The sequence below is a fragment of the Malania oleifera genome, chromosome 11, assembly GCF_029873635.1.
Source record: "Malania oleifera isolate guangnan ecotype guangnan chromosome 11, ASM2987363v1, whole genome shotgun sequence".
NCBI classification, from domain to species: domain Eukaryota; kingdom Viridiplantae; phylum Streptophyta; class Magnoliopsida; order Santalales; family Ximeniaceae; genus Malania; species Malania oleifera.
Window position 1 is genome coordinate 49,297,391 of NC_080427.1, and position 15,317 is coordinate 49,312,707.

Below are 15,317 nucleotides of genomic sequence, written 5' to 3' on the forward strand. Positions count from 1 at the left end.
GCAGGCACGAGTTTAGGGTTCCCGCGAGCGTGTCCTTAGGGAATGAGGTAAGGGTAATAAATAGTAAATTATTTGATGTTTCTTTAGTTAAATGGAGTATGTGGGTCTGAGGAAAATATGAATGTGATATTATTCTAGGATTATATGATTTTAGAATTTTAGAATTTCGAATGTCGCGGGTGTAAGTATAGTATTTTTAGCAGGCTTCTTAATAATCAAGTAAGGAGAATAAGTTACGTCAGTTAATTTCAGAAATTTTATTAGTTAAAGTATAATATGTGTTTATGGGATTTGAATTCTACAGTTGTGGTATATTTGTGAAAATTCAGAAATTTGGGTTAGAAGGAAGTTTTACAAATGATATGTGTTATTTTCATATAGCAAAAAAATACAGTTTTTCCCATACAGATTATAGTATAAGAGTTTCATTAAAATTGTGTGGCATGAGAAATATCAAATGTAGTACAGAGATTTAATACCGAATTTTATACAGCTTTTACAGTACCATGTGTTGACTTTTTGATTATGACAAATACAAAGTATCTAACTTATGCCTTGAGTTTGTGTGCAGGTTCATATTAGCAAGATCATATGATTGCATGAGGTGACTTGAAGAATAAAGACCCAGAATAGTCATTTATTGTAATTTATATTATGTTTAATTGAGGTCTGTAATAGTAAAGTAGGAATGGTCTGTAATAATTGATGCATGTCATGAATGGTAGGAACTATAAACTCAAGACCATAGATGGACCTTAGGGATCGGTCGATTGACACCGAATTTTTGGAGTTAACTCTCAAAGACCTTAGACTGACCATAGGTCCAAAAATATCGCAATGAAAAAAGTCTCCCATGTCTTAGAAGTAATAACTATGTGAATAGGGGCGACTTCAAAATGGATTTAGTACTTGAATGCAAAAATTTTATATGGTCGATCCACCGAACCAAAATATACTAAGCACTTTGGTCAACCAAACCTCCCCAGGGTCAAAAGTTTGACCAGTTGGTCGACCGTCCTTAAAATGAGCATCAACGCCCTGGTCGACCGAACTGGCACATGGGAAACCTCAATGCCCTGGTCAACAGAACTCCTAGTTGTAAAATGACCTGATTAACCAAACCTCGGAGGTTCAAAAATCGCCTCAAGTTTGGTCGACCAACACTTTAGTTCAAAAAACTCCCTAGTCGACCGAACTGAGTAACCTGGTCGACCGAACCTCTCTGGTTGCTCAATTATTACCGAGGTTAAATTAGGTTATTTTTAATTAAACTCAATTAATCTTTTTTCAAAATACCTAGCATGTCCCCAACTTCTATAATTTTTCCCATCTTTATATATAGGTCCTCATTTGCAAAAATTAAGAAGAGATTAGAGATTAGATTAAATTTGTTTTTCTCTCTAAAATTCCTTGAGCATACAAGTCTATATACTCCACCCTTTTTATTCCTTTGAAAAATCAACCTTGGTGAGAGTATCTTGAGTTATTCCATTTAGTTCTTACGTGTTTATACTCTTATATAAGTGTATTGATTTTTTATTTTAGTGAGAGTAAGCCTAGAGGTCTTCCCTAGTGATTTAATTCATAAATTCATTTGTGGGGAAACCTTCTTAAGCTTGTGAGTCTTTGCACTCTCATTGCAAAGCTCAAAAGCTTGTCTTGTGTTGTGAAGAAAAATATTTTTGACAAGCTTGCTTTTACAAATATCTCTTATACTTAATATTTTCGAAAAACATTTTTGAGATATTTGATCATTCTATTGAAAATCTTTCAAATCCTATTTGTGATTGAGATATATTTATATATTTTGTTTCAAAGATTGATTGATAATACACTCTTGCACTTTATTGCTTAGTGACATTAACTTGAGTGTTATTACACACGTATTTGCACGGAGTTTATAGTTCTTATATTGTTGATGTGCATTAATTATTGTTTGTGCGTATTAGTACAAATCTGCTTGTATTAGAAACATCTTTTTTTATACACAAAATTTGCGCCTACTGATTGTATTCCAGGAGTGGCCTGTGGGGGCGTTGGTCCAGCCCGTAAGGATCGATAAGGTCTTCTCCACCCCATAAGGAGAGTATAAAGGAAAGGTTGAGGTCAGCCCTGAAAATTTGACGTGGTTGTAAACAATGTCGCTCCACCCGTCAAGTGAGCAATAATGGTAATCCTCTGGCTTGCGAGCTGAGGTGGGAACGTAGACAGTATTGGCCGAACTCTAATAACATATCGTGTGTGCACTTTATATTTTCATAATGTATTTTCTACATATGAATTTTATATTTAATATATTGTGAATGATGTGCATGATTTAATTTCCACTTATCATTATCTGTGCAATTGGTATATGATTAGAAATACCTTAGGTTGTGTTATATTATTATCCGATTTAACCTAGGAAGAAAGTTTAAATTTTCAATTCACCCCCTCTTTTGGGAATAAACCAATTCCAACACCATGATTATACAGTTTTTGACAAAACCATGATTATATACAGCTTTTACAGAACCATGATACACAGTTATTACAGAGCAATAATTTACAATTTATACAAAATCATGATAATACAGTTTATACAGAATCATGGTAATACAATTTATACAGAATTATAATAAAACAGTAATATACAAACATAATATTATATAGTATCAGATCCCTGATGGACTAGTACAGATTACAGAGCACGATACCGTAGCTAACACAATATAGAGTACAACCACACATTTTAGATAGAGTGTGGAATGGAACAGTCGATTGTGCCTAAAGGAGAGACGCATGCTTCCTGGCAGTCAGGTCCAGGTTGAGGAGGTCAATCGTACTATAAAGGTTTATAGTTTGACTTAACCTGGTTAGCCAACTAGAGTTAAGTCTCGTCCACAGGCCGCACAACCCGAGCATGCGGGGTTAATTCATGCATACAGTTATCCATCCAGATAAGTTTTCACAGTTATATAAATAAATGTATATAGTTTTATAGAGAACATGAACTATTTATTATAGTTAAAAGTATGTTCAAATATAAAGTTTATTTTAAAAGACATAGGCGTGAGTTATGACATGATTTATGTTGAAATGTTATCACAGATATAGTAGATTTAATAATTATGTTATTCAAGCAAAACTCATTTGCTGCATACTGGATGTAATTTATTCTGTCTTATTGAGAGGTGTCTTACCCCAGAATTCCAAACATTTCAAGTGATCCAGATAGGCATGTGGAGCGAGCTCCAAGATAGAGGGGCTTTAGTACTACCCTAGCTACAGGGTAAGTTTTTGAGTGGGGAGTTGTATTTTTGGGTATGCCCTAGGGCATTGTGTTTCTTTTTGGGAGGTGTATATGTAAATTTTGGGAAATACTGAAGCTCTGGTATTGTAAATAAAGTTAATGTATTTTTATGCTTTTCGCTGCATAGGTGGCATGTTTTGTGAATGGGTATCCTCGAAACCACTTGAGGTCCAAGACGTTATAATGGATATTGTTATAGGTATCAGAACACTGTCATTTTGTTACAGGATATAGATAAAAACAAATGGTAATGATTTGGAGTTGTTACAAGTTTTGGTATCAGAGCCTGGTCCCAAACCTCAGCACACCTCCCTCAGTGATGTTAAAATCTGCAGTCAGCCCTTCCTACACTTTTTTTACAACCTCGACTAACTCCACATCATTAGCCTGCACAGCTTTAATCCTCTCAAATAATGTCGGCTGGATCACCAAGCTAGCAATGAAAGCCTGATGATTACCATCCACCAACTCTACACCAAGACTTTTTAGATCCCGTCTGATATGATGCTGACCTACTACTGCAGATACTAATGCATGCTCCAACTTCCGACTTAATGCATCAGCTGTTCCCAGGTGATAGCTAATCGTACAATTGCAGTCCTTGATCAGTTCAAGCCACCTCTTCTGCCTCATGTTCAACTCCTTATGTGTGTAAAAGTATCTGAGGCTCTTGTGGTCCATGAAGATCTCACACCATACACCATACAAGTAGTGTCTCCAGATCTTCAACGCATATACTACTACCGCCAACTCTAGATCGTGCGTGGGGTAATTCTTCTCGTACTCCTTGAGTTTCCAAGAAACATAAGCAATTAGCTTCCCCTGTTGCATCAGCACACATCCTAATCCCTTCAGCGATGCGTCTCTAAAAATCACAAAACCACCGTCCCCAGATGGGATGGTTAAAACCAGAGCAGTGACTAGTCTGTGTTTCAACTCCATGAAACTCTGCTCACACTCGTCGATCCAGTCAAATCTCACACCTTTCCTCGTCAACCATGTCAGGGGGCTAGATAACTTAGAGAATCCGTCCACGAATCACTCATAGTACCCAGCCATTCCTAAGAAATTCCGAACATCCTGCACGCTCTTCTGTTTCACCCAGTCAACCACTACTTCTATCTTGTCAGGATCAACTGAGATACCATCCTTTGACATAACATGGCCTAGAAACGCAACTTTATTCAGCCATAACTCACATTTCTTCAGCTTAGCACACAACTTCTTCTCCCGTAGAACTTGAAGTACAAACCTTAGATGGTTTTTGTGCTCTTCCGAACTCTTAGAATATACTAGAATATCGTCGATGAACACCACTACAAACTGATCCAGATATTCATGGAAAACCCTGTTCATCAAGTCCATAAATACCGCCGGAACATTAATCAACCCAAACGGCATGACCAAAAACTTGTAATAACCGTATCTAGTTCAGAAAGTAGTTTTCGCAACATCCTCCATTCTAACTTTCACCTGATGATACCCTGACCGTAAATTGATCTTCGAAAAGACCTGCGTTCCCTACAGCTAGTCAAATAGATCATCTATACGAGGCAATGGGTATCGATTCTTTACTGTTACCTTGTTGATCTCATAGTAATCAATGCACATTGACATTGATCCGTCCTTCTTCTTTATGAACAATACTGGAGCTCCCTAAGGCGAAACACTAGGTTAGATAAAGCCCTTATCCAGTAGTTTCTGCAACTGCTCCTTCAACTCTCTAAGTTCAGCTAGAGTCATTCGGTATGGAGCTTAAGAGATCGGTGCCTTACTTGGCAGCAACTCAATAACGAACTCCACCTCACGATTAGGAGGTAAACCGGGTAAGTCCTCCGGGAATACATCCGAAAATTCTTTGATCACACGGATATCTTCAAAGTTCAAATCATCTCATGGTGGTTCCTTCATATAAGCTAGGTACCCCTAACATCCATCAAAGAGTAACCTTCTTGCCTGCATAGCCAACATAATCTGTGGCGTCGATCGTACACACGATCCCATGAACTCATACTCCTGTTCCTCAGAAGGTCTAAACACTACTACCTTCCTACAATAATCAATCACTGCATAACAAGAGAATAATCAATCCATCCCCAATATGATTTAAAATCCACGCATGTTGTACATTACTAGATTCCCCGGTAGCAGCCTTCCCTGAATAACCACTGGATAGTTTCCTAACATTTTACTATAGATCATTATACCCCTAGTAGGTGTAGTCACGGACAACCACTCATCCATTACTTGGGCTTTAACCCCATGCAGTTTCATAAAACTAGCAGATATAAAAGAATGGGTTGCTCTCGAATCAAATAAGGCAACAGATCTATTTGAAAGCAATAACATGGTACCTGTCACCACGTCCCCAGCGTGTTTCGCATCTGCTGGAGTAAGAGACTACATGCTCGTTGGAGCCGTATTTGCCTGATAGTTCTCTCGAGGCATCTAATTACTCCCACAGTTCCGACTCTATGCAGGCATATCACTCCTTTGTGCCTGACAGTTTCGAGACATATGGCCTAGTTTGCCACAGTTGTAGCAGTTACCACAAAACGGCTGGCATTCAGCATTGTGCCATTTACGGCACTTGGCGCACAGTGCAGAGGATGGATCCTCTTAAGAACTCTACCTCTCGGTATCCTGGCAATAACCCGAACTATAGTTCTTCTTCTTCTTCAATTGTCCCTGTTGAGGACTAGTCTGAGAACCAGAAGATACTGGCCTCTTCCTCTGTTCCTGTACCACCTCATCTCCCTGAAAGTCAGCCTCGACTATGGTGGCTTTATCCACCAGAACAAAAAACTCTCGTATCTGCAGCATCCCCACAAGTCTGCGGATGTCCTTCCTCATACCCTTCTCGAATCTCCAAGCCTTCTTATACTCATTTGAGACCAAATATGGTGTGAAACAAGATAATTCAATATATCTAGCGGCATATCTTTGCACCGTCAAGGTTCCCTGCATCAGGCTTGAGAACTTATCAGCCTTCGCGTCACAACTAGAAGCTGGGAAGTATCTCTCAAAGAATACCTCCTTGAAATGGCTCCAAGTCATACCAGATGGACTAGCTTTCTGCTTCTCAAGCAAACTTACAGTCGTCCACCATCTTTCTACTTCTCTTGCCAACTGAAAGGTGGAATAGAGAACCTTATGCTAGTCGGTGCAGTGCAGAACTTCCAATATCTTCTCGGGCTTCTACACCCAATTCACTGCCACTATCAGATCGAGTCCTCCTGTAAACGTCAGAGGTTGCATATGGGTGAACATCTCTATAGTACAACTCGCATCCGTAGGAGAGTGCTCACATCTCCTAACACTCCACCCGATCTCTTGCATAACCTGCCTCGTCAAATCCTGAGGCATAAAAGGAGACTTGTCACTCGCAGTCCCCTTGGAGCCACTATCCAAGTTGTTATCCTTGGACTTCATTTTGAAAGGAAGATAGGAATCAGTTAGAATTCCTATATCCTACACGATTAACACAATCATTGAAAGCTAATCATGTCAACTACTTGTAACAACCTGCTATTTATCTTGGGTTTTTTTTTTATACTATAAGATTTACAATGCTCTGATACCAAATTGAATTAAATCCAACCATCAACCTAAGCAGTGAGAAGCAGAAATCAAATAAACATAACCGTAGATAATTATATACAATACCATAGTGCTAACATGTTTCCCAAAATATACATATATGGCTAATCCCCCAAATATCCTCAACTGGTGAGGGCTATACAAAAATACTCCAAAAAATATACTCACTCTCTACTAACAGGGCTGTACTAAGGCTCCTCTATCTGCAAGTCTGGTTTGCTCGCCTACCTGGATCACCTGAAAAATGTTAAGGTAACGGGATGAGCCAACGCTCAGTAAGACAAAATATGTTATTGCTAGTGTGTGGCAAATGAGTTACAATGTTATGAAAATCCGTTGCTATATAATCATGTATAATTGAATTTTGTAATTACAATACAAGTAAGATAAACCACCATCCCTTCCCTGTTGCTTAACATATCTATACGTTAGGTTTCTACTCAAAATACTTCTAATATATATATATTTCCTGTCTCTATAAATTTGTATAAACATAGTAGTAACTGAAAGCTTTCCTGTGGATAACTGTATTTCATGATTTAACCCCTCATGAAAGGGTTGTGTGTCTTGTTGGCGGGATCTATCCTGTTAGGCCTATTAGGATAAATCACTATACTCCCTCAGTCAGATCGGTCACTCCTCAACCCATATTTGATGGGGAGTTTGTCTGCGTCTGGGCATGATCGATCTACTACCACGTATTATTTGAATAGGTGGTTGCACTATGAAACTGAATATCTGTAGCTATGGTATCGTGCTATGTAAACTATATGGTCCAACAGGGTCTGATACTATATAATATATTTCTATACACAACTATCTGATTTACCATGATTCTGAAATAACTATATTAACCATGACATTGAAATAAACTGTAAATGCATCAACCGTATTTTTGAATTGAATTGTAATCTGTAAGTCATGGTACTGAAAACTGTATAATCATGGTATTATGTAATTACTATAAAACATATCCACTAGCTGTATATTCTATAAAACATACCCTAAAAATACTATAAAACATGCTTTTGTACTACATTTATATGCTCAAGCCACACAGTAATTTGATATAGAATATTCATAATTAATAAACTGTATAAAATCCTGCCGTGAATAATAACCTGGTAAAAATATACATTTCATACTGGAAATCATTTTAGAACTACCTAGCATAGCATATTTTTCTTACCTAATTTATGCTAAAATGCCCTTACTGAGACAGGTCGTACACCCGCAGGGCTCTTCACTCAACACCTTAAAAAAAAAATTCATAAGAACAGAATGTCAATATTTCTTTGCCTACATCATTTCCTACAACTGCTAGAAGGCCAAAAATTGACTAAAAGGCCTTACCCTAATTCAGGGAAGAAATTCGACTCGATCTCATTGACGATCCGCCCCAGTTGCCCCAACAGACTTGAAGAGAATTCCACCAGAAGCATCGTGATGGCCTCAGATCGTCGATTCGGCAACTGATGGGGCCGAAATCAAAGAGAGAAAGGGGAAGGGCCGTAGAGGAGAGAGGAGAGAGGAGAGAATTTATGCTGAAATTTCTGCGTTAAACTGAGTTTAAGCACTATTTATACTACGGGATTCGTCACCGAGCCACGTCACCTCATCGACGAGTCCTGTAGAAAGTTCATCGATGAACCTACACCCTCGTCGACGAATTTCAGACATCCCAAAAATCCTCTCTCGGTATCTTCTCGTTGACGAACCCCTGTGTTCGTCGACGAGGCCTGAAATTATCACCTCCAAAATGTAATGTCGTCGACGAACGTGAAGCGTTCTTCGACAAAATCGGCTACCTCCTTCTGTTACTGTTTATTTTACTTCCTCTTTATTATTTAAATATCCTTATTCTTCGGGTCACTACACTACTACTCTCACGGGTTCAAGTCTGTCCTACCACACCGACACGAAACCATTGCGTGGTTTTACTGAAATCGTCATTTTCAAGAAAAAACACAGAACACCGCCAATGAGTCCCCGTCTAGCAACAAAACAACCCTCAACCTACTCTACCCATTTCCTACATCCTATACTCTAGTATGTACACATAACTATGCCTAACCAAGTCTACACTAAATGAGGGTTTGATCTCGTGGGGTACACGTACACCCTATACACATTCACATACATATCCATACTCATCAAATACGCAACGAAAATGTTCTTTCCATACATTCATCATATCATACCAGAGTCTATACATAATTGGAAATATACATCCCAAAATACAATACATGCTCCGAGTGTCCACAAAACCCAACACTAACAACCCGGTTACAAAACTCATACCTACACAAGTACTAAACACAGCTAACTGACACCCCCGCTTCCGAATACTAGGATGCTAGTTTCGGTTACCCAGAGGACCTGGAAAACATTTGAATATTCGGGGTGAGGCACCTCTCAGTAAGGAAGAAACCAGGTTATATCAGTGTGTGGCATACGAGTATTATTTCAACGTTAAACATAACTCAATACAATATAGTATAATACGATACAGTTTAATACAGTTTCAATATTTTTCATAAATCAATTCCAGTATATACGATACCAAACATACGGTTAGTGTCGTCACACTCAAGCACCCGATACCCTACAATAACCGAAGCCTCATAGCGATATCGTTGCCTGTACGGTGTAGCTCACACCCATCGGTGACCAGCCGAAAAGAACATGCGATATTTTACACCCTCGGATATAGAGCCGGACACTCTCGCCCATAGTAATTAGTTGAGACATGGCATCAGCATATGGTAATTAGCCACCCCTAACTGATTCAGCATACGATAATTAGCCACCCCTAGCTGATTTACAAAACCTAGAACAATTTTGGAATTCATGTCCCTATACTAATCAGTGTATGGTAATTAGCCGCCCCTAGCTGTTTTTATAAAACCCCAGAACATATTACATACAACATTTCATTCCACGCTTATTTGAGTATACAACAAATCATATCGTTTTTCAGTTCAAGAATACAGTTTAATACAAATATGGGTATGGTCATCTCAAAACTACAATTTTAATATAACATACGATTTCTCCAAAAAAATATAGATGATACTCGAAACCCCCAAATTTTCCCGAAAACTATAACCCAAAAATCCTACATTTTCACCTGATAGATTTCACTAAATAAGTAACCAAAATATACATACGATCGTAAACTACAGGTTTACCGATCCCGATTTAAAAAATAAGTTGATATAAACATAATCCTCGTACCTTTTCCCGAATACCAAAATAGGAACTCTACGGCTCTAAAACTATGAACTGAGACACCAAAACCTAAACATCCAAGAACTATACTTCATTACAATTCGTATTACTACATATATTCCAAAATGAAATTGAAATCGAATCCTTAGCTCGATTTTGGGTCAAAACCCAAAAATCCTCGAAATGACTTTTTGATCCACTATTCTCGAAGAGATTCCTCCCCTAATCTATGTAGTAACGTCGGATCGTCAAATCAGGCGACGAAGAACGAAGAATCGAAAAGAGAGAGAGAGAGAGAGAGAGAGAGAGATCCCGCTGGTTCTAAAAACAGTGTGTAACAAATGAGTTTTAATATCTACATATCAAAATAAACTATTTCTCACATAATATTAATGACAATTGAGAAAATGTACCATTAATAACATCCCCGACATCCAATATGCACAAGTACATAATTTTTATGCAGGCGAAAGTCCCCAAGGATAGGGATGATTACCCGCCCATACAAGTAGCTTCCCTCTGCTCTGGTACTAAAAACTACCTACTAAAGCACTCACCTTACTCAGTAAGCCCTCCGGTGAAGTATTACCTCACCGCCAGTACACATAACTTTATTATTTTAAAGGCGAAGGTTTCCAAAGATTGGGATGTCTACCCGCCCATACAAGTAGCATCCCTTTGCACTGATACCAAGAAACTACCTAGCAAAGCACTCGCCTTTCTTAGCAAGCCCCCGATGGTATTTTTACCTCGCCGCGTGCACACATATGCATTCACAATGTGTTATACCATTATTTTTATGCTATAATTAAATTCACATCGCACAACACATCCACACAGGAATCATGCATCTCATACTTCATCTTCCAATGTCCTCAGTACGTGGCCCACACAGAACAACTGCGTACATGTCAGTACGTGGCCCACATAAACACCTACGTACTTCTTATCTACACGTGGCCCACATAGGCACCACTACCCACACAAGGTACATAACATGACCCGCATTGGTACCACCATCCACACAGGATGTAACGTGGCCCACACAGGCACCACTACCTATACAGGGTACATAACATGGCCTACACAGGCGCCATTATCCACACAGGATATAACGTGGCCCACACAGGTACCACTCTAGTTTCCGCAACACGTGACCCACATGGCACAACTATTCACCAGTATCCAATCCCCATTACCTACCCGTCATACATCAGTAGAACAAGCTCCTCAACCTGCCAATGTCCTACCCCATATAAATGACAATATGACAAGTTCTTCGACCTGCTAACGCCATATCATGATTTATATTTAGGCAACATAACAACCTCCTCGTGCCAATATTATATTGAGATGCATACGAATAACCAAACCAGTTAGTTCACACAGACGCATCAATGCATTTCCACATAGGAATCCAACAGATCAATTCATTTCCCACACAGTATCCCAACAGATCAATATATTTCCACACAGGAGTCAAACATAACAATTCATTCATCATGTCATAATCATTCCAAAAACTCCTACATGCAAACCCAAATACCACAGTAATTCATATTTAATTTATTAGGAAAAATTACTCCCATGTCACACGAATTTAATATCATATGCAATTATCCAAAATATAAATCTTAAATAAATATCATCATTTTTCAAGTAATCAGACTATTCTGAAAATCATATAGATAAATAATAAATTTCATATGCTCGTAAATAATTGGTTCACCTTAATAAAATACTGATATAATTTTATTCCCCCTTACCTGATTCCTTGAATCACGTCTGCAGGGCTCCCAAAATTATACTCGCGACGCTTACCTGAACCCTGATTCAATCAAATCAATCCCAATAAATTATTATTTTAACATTTCCTAATTTACAATAATTAAATAACAATTAATTCTAAATAACCAATTTATCCTAGTTTTGGGGCTATTTCCACAACGACCCCACGAGAAATTTGCTCCGCTAGATTTATAGAGAATCATTCTTAGATTCTCGTGGTGATGTCTGATCATCAATTTGACTTAAAATTTAAGAAAAATTGAGACAAGAATGATAATTTGGCTTATCCTAGGAGATATGCCCATGTTACTCCTACGACAAATTCATTTCGGTAGATGTGTCGGTGGCAGAGAATGGAGTTCGGTGGTATTTTTGAATTTTCAATTGGGCGAAAATTCGCTGTAAAATTGTAAAGAGAAGAAGAGTGGAGAACGTGAGCTAAGAGATTTTTTTTTTTCCTCATTCTTTCTTTCCCTGCTGTTTTGCACGTGAATCTTTTTTCTTCTTCTTCTTTCTTCTTCTCTTCTGCTTCTTCAGAAACTTAGCCTTTAAGTTTTCTTTTTTATTTTTATTTTTTTCTTTCCTTTATCCATACTTTGAACTTTTATATATATACTTACTTATATATACTTATATATATATATATATATATCCAAAATTCTCAAATTTCTTAATTTAATTAAAATTTTTAATAATAATAATTAATTAATAATAATAATTTTTATTATTAATTTTTTAAAATTATTATTATTATTATTATTTTTTGGGTCATTACACCTTAGCCTGTATTTTCTTTTGTGTGCAAAATATTTTATAAAACTTGATTTCAAATAACTCTTGTGGTTGATACAATTTGAGAAAATATTTTTGAGTTCGTTTGAATATTATTGCTAGCATCTTTAAAACACTAATATGATATTGAGATTTGATATACTTTACTTTCAAAGTTTAGTTTTTTTGAACACTCTTGTGCATACTTGAGATTATCATTGTACTGAGTGTGGATTGCACATATACACCACTGAACTTATCATTCTTACATGTTTAGTGTGCATTGATTATACTGTACTGAATTGTGGTACATAGTCTGCTTAGTTAAGAAGCATTTATTTGTATGCAAAAATTATATTGTTTGTTGTATTCTAGGCGTGGGCCTGAAAAGGGAGACTAGCCCTGTTGAATAGTCTCGGATTGGCTTAGACCTGGTTAAGAAAGTTAAGTATACCATCCTGATAAGGTGTAGGTTGAGGTTAGTCTCGTGAATTGACCTAATTGCAACCGGTGCCGTTCCACCCGTTAAGTAAGTATTAGTGGAATCCTCGAGTTTGCAAGTTAGAGGCAGGGACGTAGGCACAGTTGGTCGAACCCCGATAACATATCGTGTGTGCACTTTACTTTTTCGTAATTTATTTTCTGCACGTATATATTATTTTATGAATGTTGCACATGATTTAATTTCCGCATTTGAGTTTATGTGTATATAGAAAGACCTTAGGTTGTGAAATACTGTTGGTTGATTAGCTAAACCTAGGACAAAATTTTAAATACCCAATTCACCACCCTCTTGGGAATACACCAAAGTTAACACTGGATCTAACCACAGTTGGCCTACCCGGTTAGTTCAAAATAGAAATCTATCAATGCGTTTGTAGTATGACTGGCCGACCGATAGCCCTGATTCGGACTCAGGAGGCACAACAACTCTACTAAACAACTCAGTCGACTGCCCACACCACACTCTCCATGAGACCGTATCGTTACACTATCACCACTAGCAACAATATTGTGCTCAATATCACAACCCATCATTAAGGTTTCTATATCCATCAATCAGGGTTATCATTATTACATACCCGCAATCATTATGCGGTATTGACATTTCATCAATGATATTTCAATGATCCCATTGCAGCTTTCGTACTTTACAATGTTCACATTTCCCAGTATATACAATTATCATTTTCAATTCAATTTCCATATTTCAATATTCATATTACAGAATTTACATTGCGATATTCCCATTTTCATATTCATTTTCTAATATACATATTTCAAAATTCACATTTCAAAATTCATTTCATAATAATACATATATATCTCATTTCACATTCATTTCATTCTCATGCTACTATACAACTCATTTCATGTTTTTCAATACTTCTCAACATACTCAAATCAGTATTCATACCTTCCTATTTTCATAAAAAATTGTTTCTATACACGTATTTATGTATCATTTTCATCATTTCCAGCAAACATATCGATAGTTCTTATTTCATCATTTTTTCATACTCATCATCATATTTCACATTTTTCAGCATGCCACACAATTTTCATCTAATATTCATAATATACTAATTTCACATAGGAAAATATCATAACTTCATTTTTCACATATTCATTCAATCAATAATATAAAAAATATTGTTATAATTTAATCCCTTTACTTGATTTCCTGAATTACGCTTGCAGGGATCCCGAAATTATACTTGCGGCGCTCACCCGAGTTTTGAATTCCAAAAACCCTACTTCAACCTCAGAATGCCAAATATTTTAACATTCTATATCTACATTAATTAAATAACAGTTAATTCTTAAATAACCCCCTTGTCATAATTTTGGGGCTATGCCTATGACGATCCCACGAAAAATTCGTTCCACTAGACTTGTAAAAAATCATCCCTAGATTCTCGTGGTGGTGTCCGATTGTTAATTCAGTTTAAGATTTAATAAAAATTGAGGTAAGAGTGAGAATTTACCTTACCTCAAGAGATATACTTACGTCGCTCCTATGATAAATCCGCTCCGATAGAAATGTCGATGGTGAAGAATGAAGCCCAACGGTATTTTTTGATTTCTGATCGGTTAAATATCAGTCGAGAAATTGAGAAGAGTGGAAAAGAGGATGAAGAAAGAGACGGAGTTGTTTTCGGGGGGGGGGGGGGGGCGCTGGATTCTGCTTCTTCTTTTTAAAAACATTAAGTTCCTTCCTGAAGTAGAGGCTTCAGGAACGTTAGTATAGATATATATATATATATATATATATATATATATATATATATATATATATATATTATACTATATCAATATATTATTATATTATATTACTTAATTAATAATAATATAATAAATAAAAAAATAAAAAATAAATTATTTTAATTAATTAATTAATTAATTATTTTTTGAACTCACTCCATTAATCTTTTATAACTATTTTTGAGATTATTATAATTATTTAAAAAAAATATAAGCATTTAATTCTTGATATATACTTTCTCATACAAATTTGGAGAACTAAAAACGAGGCAAAAATTTTGGTAATTATTTAAAATTTTTTAAAAATAGAAGTGAAATTGTTTTACACGTGAATAGGGATTTATTATTTCAATTTTTTATCTTTAAAGCA